The following is a 15,280-nucleotide window of genomic DNA, read 5'->3' as shown; positions in this document are numbered from 1 at the left end:
TACTGTTTTCACTTTATCTGCAAGAATTCTTTCATGCTTATGTAACATCTTACTGAATCTGGACATCAGTTCTTAAAATCACTTTTATAAAACATTACATCATATTTAAGATCCCATTTGTCTTATATGAGAATGCACTGTACAAAGTATGCAGCTGGATGTTTTCTGTACAGGATGTGTTGGTAAGTGATGTCTTTTCTGCTCCTTCCAGGTCCCAATGATCACTGTGACCTCATTCTTCTTTATGGAGAATGAGTCTGTCTTTTTCTCTTTCTGTGTCCTACTTTGACTAAAAACATGCTGAATTTAACCTGCTTTCTAATTAGACATAACTCAGTTGTGTACAAGTAACTCAACAACTTTTCACTTTAATCGCACTCATTTTAGCACGAGAAAAAGCCTCTGAATTTCATTATTAACCTTGGAAGTATAAGTGGCTGCATTTTAATACATGTAACAGCAAAGACTATCATTAGAGGAAAGTACACACATATACAGTATTTAAAAATTATGTATCTCTGCTACATGAGGCTTTTGCTACAAGTATGACATTGCAGCGCTTGACACAGCAGGGCCTCTGATTGAAAACATGGCTGTGTATGAGTGTGCGGGCTAATTTTAAAAGAGCTGCGATCAGCCTTTATTATCACCTGAGTGTGCCGCTGTGCCTGATGCTGTGTGATTTATCCATCTCCAGTGTATGAGATCCTGCTTTGTTTGTTAATCAACAATGAGTCTAACATCTATACCCAACCCCTCTCTTACAGTCTAGGTCATTGCTTTTCTCTGATTCTGGCCCTGACTCCATCCGTAGTGCTAATCCCTCAAGTCCACTCAGCTGTGTGTTTGTTTGTGTGAAAGAAAGGATTTACATGCACGTATCATGTGGAGTTTGTCCTCTTTCCTTTCTCTTTCTCTGCACCTCCTCTTCCTTGCTGTCTCCTGTGTTTCCTCATATCTCGTCCCTCTCTCTCCCCCACGCTGAAATGGGTCATCTGTCCCTGACAGGAATGAAAACGAGAACAGGTACTTTGGTTTTGGCACGGCATCTCTACTGGCCTGCGCATGTCGGGGCAGCAATGTTTGCTCTGAGCTGGGGAGGGTAGACTGGGGCTGGATAAGGTGTAGTTTGTTTGAGGGGTTCAAACCAGACTATCAGCCAGCATCGTTAGCTCTTTGGTCAGTCTTCAAAGAGTGAACAGTTTTCATTCATGATGTGAGCAATATCGGTCCAGTGTAATTGCTTTAGTTTTTATTGCAATGTTTGAGCAATGTGATAGACAGAGGTGACATCATAGAGGGTAGTTTATACCATGATTACTGTATTAGGCCGAAATAGCAGAAAAATACACAGGACAAGCTTTGGTTCCTTAAGGTTGTCAAACTGTCAATCCAAATGATAACCAAACACTAAGTCAGCAGTGACTGTATAATGTGAGGTTGATAAAAAAAAAAATGTTTTAAAAAAAAGTTTCATGTTTTTCGTTTGGGTGTGAAACTGGACAACAGACAGAAAGATCATTTTCATTTGAAGCACCTTTACACTGATAAGAGTTGGGACTTTAGCCAAACCTCTTAAAAAAACTGCACATAGAGATAAACAACTAGCTTGGTTCTGCTCAAAGCCAAACCAACCTGTCCTAATCTTTACAAAAACATGAAGGTGACTTTCAGTTTTGTGACAAACACTCGCTTATCCATCCACAAAGTACGTCGGCGTCTCCAGCTGTTGCACAGGTTGCCAGACAAGGTTACACTTACGCTTCTGGTTTAGGTTTTGGCATAAAACACTTAATTACACCACCTTGTTGTCTCCACCAAACAACATACACTGCGTTAATCAGATAGCTTTAGACTTGTTAGTAGCCAGTAGTTAGACAGTGTTTCTACCTGCTTGCAGTCCCTTTACTAAGGTAGGCTTAACATGCCATAAAGGCGAGCTTGTTTACCTCATCGCACTGTGGTACATATAGTGCTTTGCCCACAATTTTCCTTAAAAACTCTGGCTGCATTGGGATTAGTCAAGATGAAGTTCAACTAGCTCAAATAAAGTACTGCTGTGGTCTGGTTTGGACAAATGAAAGACAGACAGCACCTTGCACTGGGACACACCAGCTGCAACGCCCATGAACATGTTACAGTTCCGAAGCATGAGTCCCATTAGTACTTGATTACTTTAGTACTCAGCAATCATAGGTCAGACCACACCAACAACTTAGCCTTTATTTTGATGTCAACTCCACACATGTGAAGCGCTAGGAGTGGATGTTGCACAGTGGTGAAGCTAAAGTGTTGAAAAAGTCTGCACACAGACAGACAGATAAACAGACATGTGAACACCTTCAGAGTACGAAATACTGTAATACTTTCTGCCACATCAGTGTCTCCGGGACCACATTTTGCCACTTCTCTCCCAGAACACAGCAGGGTAGTCTCTGTAAAGATTTACAGCTAAATATAAATGTCCTCCATTTAATCACACCTTTGGTTATCCATTGGTGTTGGAGTTGCATAGAAAGAGCACATTGGCATTCAGACCTCAATTAAAACACCCAGACCATGGCCCCCTGCCACACAGTAAAAACTTTCATTTATTCTTTTATTGTGTGGCCTGAAGCTACCTTTTATGGAGCTCAATATTGGAGCCACAATTCCACAACTCCATTTATCCTGATGTAATACGGCAGTGTTGCATTCACCCTGAGTTGCATATGAATCAATCAGTACCAAAAGCTCTCACACTCCATCTTGTAAATAAAAGAGCAAAGACACATCCATACCCATAACCGCATCGGGTTGTTTACGGATCAGCTCCTCCGACAGTACAAGGACAAGTTGTGATCCCGGACGCCAGAGTAGACGGTGTGGGAGGCGCATTTTTGTACCAGCTAAGGCACTAACATGTTTTTCACCCTTCAAGAGGTTAATTGCATTGTTTTTCGTCTGTCGGCTGACATTTAAAAAGCATCCGCCACCAGGTGCACAGGGTGAGAGATGGCAAGGGAAATCAATTTGGGTTGTAGTGAGGGCAGGAGGGCAGAGTAATCTATGTTTGGTACAATTTGACACCCTTAAGGAAATAACTTAGGCAACAAACAAGTGGAGAATATTTGGAGGACAAAAGACAGAGCAAATACTTAAAAGAACAAAAAGTTATGACCTTGGAATCTTGGAAGTAGAGAATACTTCACTAAAAAGTCAAAACATAGGAGATTTTACATGAAATACTTCCTCTGTGCATAGCTTGTCCTACTTTCTTCTTGTTTTCCATTCTTTCTTCTTTCAGGTGACAGGACAAGATACAGCATCGTTCACTATATAAGAAAGAACAGTTTTACTAGTCAGCCCACATAAAAATACACAGTGTGGTAAAGTTGTCAAAGAATAAATCCAGTTTATTACCACCTGGGTCTTTAATTTCATAGTTGGCCAAGGTAATTGCTGTGTCATGAATGTGCCAACGATGCTGAAAAAAAATTCAGATGTCACACAATGCAAGCATTCAGACAATCATATAGGTTATAGACATGCCTCCCATACTTGCTGGGTACATTGTAGTTGTGGACACACTTCTGCTGTGCAACGAAGGATTGCACTGCCAAAACATTATGACCACTTTGCATGACAAAACCAGCTCTGACACCTGAAGGCATGAACTCTAAAAGCCTACTGAAGGTGATCTGTGGTACCTGATACCAAGACAGGATCCTGTAAGCCCTACAAGTTGAGATTGGAGCTGCCACAGAGCAGACTTCTTCAAGAACATCCTGATACATGTTCAGTGTTTGTTGCTCCTCAGATCACTGTCCCTTGTTTCTCATGACTGCTGACCCCCATAAACTTTTGTGATTTGGCGCTTGTGAAAGGCACTCGTCACACATAATAATATTTCTGACACCCAACACAATGTCTTCGAGAGCTGCCTGTTCACCATCTGGTTTATCCCAGAGCTTGACATACTGTTATAAGACAATCAGAGGTATTTATGTTGGTGAGTGGCCAGAATGTTTTGGCTTATTGCACTTAAGATTAGTATCCTATCAGTTTTACCCCCACATAAAATGGTTTCGAGGAACTCTATGAGCTGTTGGTTGGTTTACAACCCAACCCTACTGTGAGACAAGAACTCCAGTGTGTGGTAATTAGAACACTGGACTGTTACAACCTGTCTGATTGTCTCAGTGTCGTTTCTTTGCTCCCATTTGTCCAGTTGGTGATTAAGTGTTATTAGACATGATAGAGAGGATAGCCAAAACTACAAAAACAAGACCCAAGTTACTAAAAACGAGTTAGACGACCCAATGCAGACTACTCTTTGCTCTATGAATGAAAAGGGAAAACAGAAAGAACATTTATTTTAATAAAACGTTAAACTCCTGCTTTGGTTTGTGCCATTAGGATTATGTTTTGGTTGTATATATGTTTGTCAAAGAAATGTCAATGTTGTGCCTGATATCCCTACAGTGACATCTAGATTTGCCTTTCAGTATCTGTTTGCTTAGCATGTCTAGTTATCCATCTGTCTCATGACTGTCTTTCTGTTTTACCCACCCCACCTTATGTCTGTGTCCTTTGTCTCTTTATGGATTTCTTTTCTTCATTGGCCCAAAGATCTCTTGAAAGGTATGAAAGAAGATGAGTCTCCTGTAACACCACCTGAGTCCTCTTAATCCTGCTTTCGGAAAAGCAAATGCTCCTTTGTTGACTGCAGTGCATTTTAATCAAGGCATTCCACTTAACATCCAAATGAATTTTATCCATCAAGCGAGAATATTTTTAAGCATGTTTAATGCTAAACACAGATAGTTGAATTCCTGGCTGGAATGTTCATCTGTGTCAGCTTCATTGAATTCTGCAAAATGGGCGATTTCTTGTTTTCTTATGTGAGGAAGATAATCTGAAGTTTATTTCTCCCACCTTTGCTCTTGACTCATCTACTTAAAAATATCACCTAATCAGATAATTGAATCGTTTCTGACTCTGCCCTCTTTCATCCTGAAGTTATTTGAAATCACTCAAAATAAAAGACTGTCTTTTATTTCAGTGACTTCCAGTGACTTCAAAATGAAATACAGAGCTCTCTTCTAAAGCCGTCTGGCTCACTGAAGTTCCTGGTGCAGTACGGTGAACAAATAAAAGCAAGCCTGGCAAATGTGACTGGAGCAGGTGTTTTGGAATAAGGCTCTGCCTCGGCCATATTTATTTAATTAGCTGTAGGAGATGTAATCTTGAAGTGTTTTAGTGGAACTGGTGCATAGAGAGATGTCCTTCTGATTAACTCCCAGCACACTCAAAGGTTGTTGAACCACAGAACCACTTTCTATCTGTCAGCTGCTGTGCTGCTCACCTTACTGCACAAACATCTGATGCACTGAGTTGTGAATCAGAACATTCAAACCGGAGTCTACAATTTACTGGCCTTCAGGACACGCTACTCTTTTTAGAGCTATATGTGTGCTGCAATCCCTGAGGATTTGAACAGTAACAAAGTTTGGTTTTGGAAGCTCTCTACACAAGCAAGTTGGATTTAAAATAGAAATTACAATGAGGTTAAATTGATGTAATTTGAGGGTGTTTCAGTCAGACTTTCTTCCCATAAGCCATCTCACACATTGTTTCTGCAAGGAGCTTGTTACGATGCAAAGTACATTTTACTGTGCTATTGTGAAGCGACAGATGCATCGTTTTAGCAGATGCTTCGAAACATTTGTAAAACATTTGTAACATTTGTAAATGTGACAGATGACCAGAGTAGTTATGACAGGATTAATGGAGAGAAACAGGTGACACACACAGTACCACTCAAATGTTTGGACACACCTTCTCATTCAGTGGTTTTTATTTATCCAAATGTTTGGACACACCTTCTCATTCAATGGTTTTTATTTATCCAAATGTTTGACTGCTACTGTAGTTATACTATCTGTAGCATATCTCCTGCTGCATGTGGTATTGGTGATATCAGAAAAAACATGTGATCATTAATGTGATAAGGCTTGTTCGTGTCAACAAGAACCCACTGATCCACATAAACTGTCTTCTAGTAACATAGTAAACTTATCAGCAGGACAGAGTTGCTGGAAAAAAAGAAAAGAATAATTTGATTCATCCAACCTTGTTGTTAAGGGAGTTTGTGGAATGGTTGGAAAGAACATTGATCGTTTTAAGAGTCTGACCAAATGACTGGTGAGGACAGTATTGCAATTTGTTGGTGCTGGAAGACTGTCGAGAAGTCAGTTTAGCTAAATGAAAAAACAACAACAACAAAAAAAACCAACAGCTTACTATTACATTGTATATCTGTCTTCCTTTTACCACAAACTTAACTTAACTTCACCTCTTTTAAAATGGGATGGAGGCAACACCAAACTATCTGGTTGTTGTTAACAAGTTAGTGGAAAAATGGTGGTATGCCTTTGTCAAGCAGGTGAACTAACCTTTTAATATACAGCCAACCCATTTAGATTTTAGACCAAACAGCAATATTCTTGACAATATTCTTATGTTACTGCTAAACACCAGACAGATGAGGGCAAAGCAAGAGGCTGGCAGATCAGCAGCAGCAGGAACCACATCAGGAGTCTGCAGACGTCTGTCGTCTTGGTTCCTTCTCACCATCACTGACTACTTGCGTGTAGAGAATCCAAAGGCATCTTTGAAATGTTGCTCTCTGTTTAAACTTCATAAGGTCTTCACTTCACTAAGTGAAGTACTGCGAGATGACATGTTGTGAATTAGTGCTGTATGAATTAAAACTTAAACTGAATTGAATGAAAAAAATTAAAAGGTCTTAAAAGGTCTACAGTGGATACAAACAGCCAAGATCGATTTCTTACTCCTCATAGTCGCGGTTTCATTTCACATCCAGTAAGCTGGAGCTAACCGAGCCGTCACTGTCCTCACACCTGGTCTCTCAGGTGGCAATTAAAGGTCCGAAGCATTAATCCAATTTATGATACGCTCTTACAGTCTTCATCTTATGTGTAACATCTTTTCATCTTTGTACTTTGTTAGAAATCAGTTTCAGCTGTGAAAGGGTCTATTGTTTTCTTCTATCTCTGTATCTTGATCTTGTCTGAAAGTTTTTTGGTTTTTTTTATGAATGCGGAAACAAATACTGGATCATGGATTTGATCAGAGTTGAATTTGCCATGGTGCTATTGTATTCTTGGTTATGAACATGTGTGTGTATGTTATGTGTGAGGTTCCTAAACTGTTTCGGCATGACGCATGGTGATTCTGAGAAGCGAAAGTGCTGATCCTGTCCTGTTAAAGGGCATCTAAATACATGACGTTTGATAATCTAGAAATGCAACACACATACATGAGAAGAGAATCCCACAGAACTTTTGCATCCTTCAAATGCATTTCCTGCTGTGATGCTACTGGCTTGATCTGAGATAAGAAAGCTAATGCTAGCATAGAGCTCTTTATCCCTGTGCATGAAGTTCTCTTCCCCCTAAAATCTGTGAGTAGGCTTTAGCCATTCTCTGAACTGAGATCAAGCAACTCCACAAATGCATTTCCATGTTTAGATCTCATGTCAGAATATGGCCACCATTTAGCATGTGTATGCAGATATTTGAACTTTTGAGGACAGTATTTATCTCTTTTAATCACCCCTGTCTTCTATAAAATACTCTGTTTGCTAATTAGTTTTTTCAAATAGGTTTTTAGAGGAAATGCAATTACTACTTGGATTCATCTTTTGTAAAGCACATTGTTTTACATTTCTTGTATATAAAAAGAGATATATAAAGAAAGTCTGATTGATTGATTGTTTTTGCTGGCATCACATTTTCCAGCTCAGAAAGTGACATTATTATAATGTCCAGAGGTCACAGGGACAAAGTTGTCATGGATGCTTTAATTCATATTCTACATCTCAAGTGTTTGGGGCCCAGTGAAGGCTTTGAAGAGACAAAGAGAAAGTAAATATATGACAGCTTTTGTTCAGGAGAAGTCTTTTGTACTTGTCATGAACAGCTTACAGATACATTCAATGTCATGTTGATAGACAACATAATCCAGGCAGTATTGCATTTCTCACAAAAAATCTTACTTCTACATGAAAGTTATTTTTGGGAGACAGGGTTGCTTTTTAAAACATAGAGGTGAATACCGTGTAGTGGTCTGCAAATCTTCTTATTGTAGATCTATGAGCATCTTTGGTATTAAATTCAGGTGCAACTGCGTTTGTAAAAGATAGGTTTGTATTTTCTCTTTCCGTATCCTTAAATCAGTACTCACGTGCCATGTGTACAATTGCACTTGTTTCTGTCCTCTTGTGATACAGTCACATGAAAGCTTTACTACATTGGAAGAAGGTGTAAGACACCATGCAGAAACCTACTGCAATCAATCTATTCTTTGTCATTAGCATGATGTAAATTTGTAGGTTTTATGGCTGTCAAGCTAATGCTAACTTCAAAAATCCAATTAGTATTTTCAGGTTACTTCAGAATTTCTGCCAGGTCTTTTAAATTGAAGCGATAAGTTGAATGAATGTACTGCTGAGAGTCCACTCAAATCAATACATTATGTTTCTAAAATAAAACAAACAAAAAATACATTTTCATCAAATTGGCAGACTGAATAACATAGATTATCTATGAACAGATTAATGATGGAAACATGCTCTTTGTCTTCAGTTCAGACAGATTAGGTCATGGTTGTTTCTTTTCCTAATAATGGGCACTGCTAACAGTGAAGGTTAGTACTGAATTAAGATCACACCCCCTTACACTTAAAGGTTTACCTGGGACTGGTCTTAGATTTTGGTCTCTGTACTTACTCTGGTACAAAGTGGCCCCAGTAGCTGCAAATTGGGAAAATTCAAATGGAAAACAAAGCTTGAGTAAAGAGTTCTTAAGTAAACTGTACGTTTTAAGTTTTCACAACTCATTTTCTCCAGTTCAGTTAACTCAATTTTCAAACCTCATAAAGTGACTCTGAAATAATTTTTGAACCCAAGTTCACTTTTCAAGGCAACAGGGGAACCAGCTTGATTTAATTTCCCCCCTTTAACCTGTGCCGATGACAGGGTCCCGATCTGTAACAAGGCCCTGCTGCCATTTTACCCTCTAACCTTTGTCTTTATCTACCTTTGCAGCAGCGATGAGGACAACAAGCCTCTGCAGGGCAGCCAGACTTCACTGGACGGCAACGTAAAGGAAAGTGATGACAGCTTGGTAGACTATGGCGAAGGCGGCGATGGCCAGTTTAACGAGGATGGCTCGTTTATTGGCCAGTACACAGTGAAGAAGGACAAGGATGAGACAGAGGGCAACGAGAGCTCCGAGGCCACCTCGCCCGTCAATGCCATCTACTCACTGGCATAGCGGCACAGAAGTGCACAGAGGAACTCAGCAGTACCCTCTGGTTTAAGGGCGTTACAACCAACAACAGCACCATACACCAGACAAACACACACACACACACACACACACACGATTATATGAATATATGAAACACAATATACAACGGAAAAAACCTGGCAGGGCCTCTCTGGGGACTGTATAGGCTCACCTCTGCAGATGAAGTGGAGGAACACAGGAGTGGAATTAGACCACAAGCCTTTAATTTATGTTTCCAGCTCTAAGAATATGGCCCATTGAAGGTGATGTTTGGACAAAGTGGACAGTGCTCATTTTCTTCTGTGCTCTGCCTGCCCTTTACCCACACAGACTTGAAGTGTGCCTTCAGGGCAGCTTTCAGCATTTGGAGGCATCAACAAGCGTTTAGAGATTTTTTTTTTTGTTTGTTTGTTAATTTCTGCCCCAAACATTTTCTGTGCCCCTGTTGTCCTTCTTGACATGTCCCTCATACTTCTGTGTGGCATCCCAGTAGAATAAACGCAGAATTATTACACACACACAGACACACACACACGCTCACTGGCCCCATCCTGTAACATATCAGCTTCTTACCATCAATGTCAACAGGATGCTGGCAGATATGTTTATCATATTGATATTTACACAATGAAAGATTTTAGTTTTTCCACTGCTGGTAGATTAGTCATTTAATCTTAATGAATGCTGTATACAGTCCTGGCACACATTTTAGTGCCCTGCAAAACTATGCACTATCACCTCCTCCATACCATCTTGGGTTTAATGTGGTTAGTAAAAGTACACATTTTGGGTTTCTTTTTAGCACTCGCCGCCTAAATCACATGCTTTTATTCACTTTGCCTTGAACTATGTGGTAGACATGTATTTCTTACCTCTAATCCAACGTCATTGTGCAGATGTTAAAAATGGGCTCCATGAAAAAAGTAATTTCCTGCACAAGCAGCGAGCTCTGTTACGTTATACTGTTAATGAGTCCCATTGTTTTAAAAAAAGATTCAACAAAAACATTATTTTGGAGCATGGTAGTAAACTTAGTGCAAGATGAATAGGAAGGCAACAGAAAGGAAAGTTAGTTTTGCTTGAGAAACACCAGTAGACCACAACCCAGTGAATTCCCTAGTTAGCATGCAGGCTAATGCTGCATTCATGTCAAATGGGAACAGCTGTTGGTTGACACTAAAAATTCTGACAGCTGCGCTTCTTTGCAGCTGCGAGGCTTTCATGATTCTGTTAGACTTTGGTTTCTCGTTTGTTACATGTGAATGCGTAAACTATTACTTTTGAAAGTCTGTTTTACGGCAAACCCAAAGTTGCAACGTCAATCTAACACCGTGATCACATCGTGGCTTATTATGACTGAAAGAAAATATTCTTGTACAACTTAGCTACCTGTATTTTCTTGATGGCGACACCACAATTCTGTAAATTTGGGGTCACATTTAGTTTTTAGCTCCTGTTATCTGAGATGTATAATGTTGTCAGGTCGGAAGCTTATACGTATGTTCACTCCCGTGGGACATGAATGCAGCAGAAGAGGTTCTGATCCTTCAGGTGTGTTCGGACTAAACTTTGCCTCAAGTAATTCACATTGATTTGATCATTGAATTGTTATTACAGTCCCTAAACAGCCAATGTACGGATGTTAACTACTATCATATTCCCCAAGTTCCAGTTCTTACAGATATTTACCTCCACACCTTGGAAACATGAAGTCAGTTATTTTGTGTCATCTCATCTCTTTGCATCGACTTTACAGGCAAGCACACTGCCTCTAAAACTGTCTCTGTGTTTAGTCTGAACCCACCTTCACAGAGGGATCTCTACCACTTCCCTTCCTTCTAATTTTTATAAACTCAATTTGTTGATCATTACACATGAAAAAAGATGTTGGTGAACTACTTACATTAAATGACAAGATTTACAGCATGAAAGTATATACACTAAATTCACAGCCACCTTTGAAATGAAATGTATCAGCTTCATTTTTAGTTTTTTGCAGAGGAAGAGAGAAAAAAAGAACACCTTTAAGAAGGATGTGCACTCAGTATTTCACTTGTCCTACAAGCTGATTCATCATGTTGTCATTCTAGTTGCAGACTGACAGTCAGTGATTTGTTTTTGTTTCTTTATTTTCCACTAAATGTCACTGAGTGCTTATTGGATTCATCACTTCATTTTAGCACTCGTCAGTTCAAGTACCTGCTGCTCAACAGCACTATTAACCCTCCAATGCTAAATCAAATAGATCTTAACTACGGTTAGGTTCACATTGTATTTCAAATATTTAATTTATATTTCTATTTATTACATGATGTGGGATAGTATTAATATATTAGTGCTTAATTTGATAATTGTTATATAAACATTTTGACCACCTTATTTTGTTGTTATGTACCAGAAATAGCCAAACTTAAGATATCTCCAGAATCTGTTATTGCTCATCATTGGAGGCATCAAACACGACAGTATGTTAAAGATATTTTTGTAGCAGCTGGCTTTTCTGCTGTGAACAAAACTACACAAACCATATACATGTCATCGTCCATGAAAAGGATCATGTTTCTCTGTCCATTGTGCTGCTCTTCTCGTACTCATGTGGTATTACTGTTACTGTGTTGTTATTCAGATTTATGTAACATAATCTTTCCACCGCACAGAAAATTAATATTATTGCTTATTACTTATTTGGCATATATTCTGTATATGTTGGTCCTGAAAGAATATTTCTCATCTTTGTAAATATTTAAAACATGTTCCCGCCCACCCCCCCCAAAAAAATGCTTTATCTGAAAAGACAAAACAAAGAGTCACAAATCTGTATCCACCAAGCAAATGCGACGGTGCATCTTTACTCTGTCATGCACCTTTGTAATGTAGCTTTGACTAACATTTGCACTCTGAAATAATAACAAGAATCATTCTTCTCTATGTTACCCTTTGCTTTTGCATTGTAATATATGGTACTGGCTGTGGCAAGTCTCAGTCAATCGTTTGATGATGGTTTGGATTCTATATTGTGAAAGAGGAATACGTTAGATTCTCTATGATGTAAATAAGAAGTGCTCCTGCAGTATACTGTCTGTAGCATTTGTCACACACAAACTGCTAATAGGCCTAGAAACATGCATTGGAACAAAGTCCCCTCCTTTACGCTGTTACACATTTGTCTTCTTTCTGAGACTGCATACATTCTCTCCCATAATGCCTTTCATGCCAGTTCCTAACATGGCTATCGTTACACTGCTGTGTCCCACTTCAGGGGTCACTTAGTGAAAGTTGAACCTCCTCCTCCTCTTCCTCCTCCACATCCTGCTGCCCTTTCTTTGTGCTATTATGACCCTTAATGTTACTTTCAAGTGCTCTTTGGCAACTTGTAAAATGCACATTTCAGAAATTACTCCCGGAACATTATTGTTAGATGCAATATTGTAGTTCCATATCACTGCAGACCTGAGTAGTCGATGACCTGGGGCTTTAGGGCCCTGGCACAGGGTTCTACTCTGTGTCTTCACACACCAACAATGTCATTGTCATTTGAAGGGACCAATCAGATTGATCCCAGTTGATGACAGTAAGTCTGCTCAGTGTCTACCTTGTGAGGGATTTTAATGATTCATTTTCTCTGTACTGTGTGTATCTCAGACTGTGCTACATGGATACATACTGTACCTGAAACTTGCAGTGTCATCTCCTGAACAGCACCCATATTTACTTCCAGAAGCTCGTACCAAACCAGTCAGACAGCAAGGTAAACAAATGCAGAACCTAATGCTTGGCAATGACTACATGTCACATCGCATCAATGTCAGAAGGTTAGAAGTGGTTAATATCAGTGGCTAACTTGGATTAGATTATTTTAATACCTGCTCAACAACTGACAGTGTATCAGGTTGACTTATACAGACAAATATATTCAGACAATATCTTATCTGTGATGCTCCTGTGACATTTTCAGAAATGATTATTTACATACGTCAGCCGCTTTGCGTTGGTCTGCTCTATCTCATACAATTACAAGTTGACAAGGATCACCTTCACGCACAATTGCACATCTGGTGCGCAATCAATTGCAGAAATATGTGCAAAGAAAGGCTTCTCTTTCTTTGCTCACCCTGAGGAGACTTTGAATATGGACAAACCTTGTGGATCTAGTATGAAAATGTCATTGTGTGGACCTGAAAGGGGGTGATCTCTAAAATGAAACACAGTGTATATCACAGCGGTGCCACCACTGGCAGCCTGGTATTTTTCCCTCCTTCCAACACAAACAGGTGTCTGATTCTCTAAAAACACCTCTCAGAAACTTATATCTGCCTGAAAACTTATTTTGCTTGTCTTTCTGCAGAACCTCAAAGCAATATCCTCTGAATTTTGTTCAGCTGGGTGATTTCTCTGATGCCATTGTTGTGCAGTGCATTCAATCTAACCTTGGTGTGACCGCAGCAAGTTGTTGGAGACAAACAAGTTGACAAGCAGGAGACTGGTGTTGAAACAGAATAAAACCATAAGGAACAACACTGAGAGATCAAACATTAGGTTGGAATGTAAGTCTGAAATTTCTTACAGGACTTGTTGGAAGTTTTTTCTTCAACATTTGATCTTAAAATGTGCACCCCCTCTACTCACATGGCCTTTCACTTTGCCCCCAGCTACATTACAAAGAAATATGCATATTTGCTGGTACACAATGCTTTTTGTATTTTGCCCTTCTGTTTGTGCACATTGATTTGGGGTGCGCACGGAGCTGATTGTCTCTTTTTACTGTCCACGTCATCTCAGCTCACCTGTCATGGGGAAGAAAAGTGAATATAAACATGCAGTTTGACAGTTTTGCATTTTTCCGTCATTTCAAAATGCTGCAGAGTCAACAGTTTTACTGGTGCACATTTGCAACTACATTTTTTTAATGACTGATCACGTTTGTTTTTTGTTTTTTTTGTGAACTGTCATATTAGCATCATCTTGTTTTTACTGTGTGCATCAGAGCAGCTTGTCAAAGTCTTGCTTCAACACGCAAAATAACAGCTTTTGTAAGGTACATCTATTCAACAGAAAATGGCATAAATATATTCACCATGTATGCGTGTATGATGAGATGTTGCAACTTCTGCTAGTGACGCCTTCTTTATAGTAAAGCTATCTCCTTTTCTCTACCTCCTGACTGCTCGTCTCTCAGTTCATCTCTAAGCTTCATTTTGTCTTTTCTGACCCAGTGGGTAGTAACTGGGTGTAGATCTGTAACAACATCTGTGAACAACTGACTATGATTCCATCTCAGAAGATTTATTCGATATGTAGTTCATGCTGTTTTGGTTGAGGACTGACAGTTCCACCACAGACACATCAGCCAACCGTCACTGTCTTAAGGTTGAAGGTTTTCTGCCAAGGTATTGACCTGGAGTTGGGGAGTACACACCTGCACATGTTCACACAATCCACTGATCTACAGGTGGTGATAACATACCAACATCTGGAGCAATGCGCCAACAAAGGTGGAGCAGAAGAAGACCCCTTCATGCTTCACATGCTTTACTGGGTTGTGGATTTTATTTGTAATGGGTTAAATTGCCATTACCTCAATCACACTTCACTTAGTACCCCCCAAATGAAGTGCAACTTCAATCTGCTATAGTCGTTCCTTTCACAGTTTCAGTCACCTCCATCTTTCCACTGCACGCCTCTCTTTCCAGTTCAGTAGCTCTCATTCATCTGACACACCTTCAAGGGATTTGCCACTGGAGATTCATGATTCATTGAAGACCTTCTTAAATGACAAAAGTGCAACTAAAACTAAATAGCCAACTAACGCTTGAAAAGACGGCCTATGATGAAGCACTTCTCGTCGCTGAATAGTAACTGAACAGTCACATGACAGATGGATGCATAAACAAATTAACTCATTTAAATGGAGCTAGTGAGCTGTC

General features: G+C 39.6%; 1 long non-coding RNA gene across 1 annotated transcript; it reads left to right on the top strand.

Annotated features, from left to right (window-relative positions):
- Positions 1-757: 757 nt before the first annotated feature.
- Positions 758-14,509, top strand: LOC103365812 (uncharacterized). The gene is made up of 2 exons (XR_520636.1): positions 758-1,026; positions 9,113-14,509. It is a non-coding gene; the product is annotated as an uncharacterized LOC103365812 (long non-coding RNA).
- Positions 14,510-15,280: the final 771 nt, after the last annotated feature.

Source organism: Stegastes partitus, unplaced genomic scaffold (assembly GCF_000690725.1).
Source record: "Stegastes partitus isolate 25-593 unplaced genomic scaffold, Stegastes_partitus-1.0.2 Scaffold877, whole genome shotgun sequence".
NCBI classification, from domain to species: domain Eukaryota; kingdom Metazoa; phylum Chordata; class Actinopteri; family Pomacentridae; genus Stegastes; species Stegastes partitus.
This window is presented reverse-complemented; position numbering and strand designations above follow the sequence as displayed.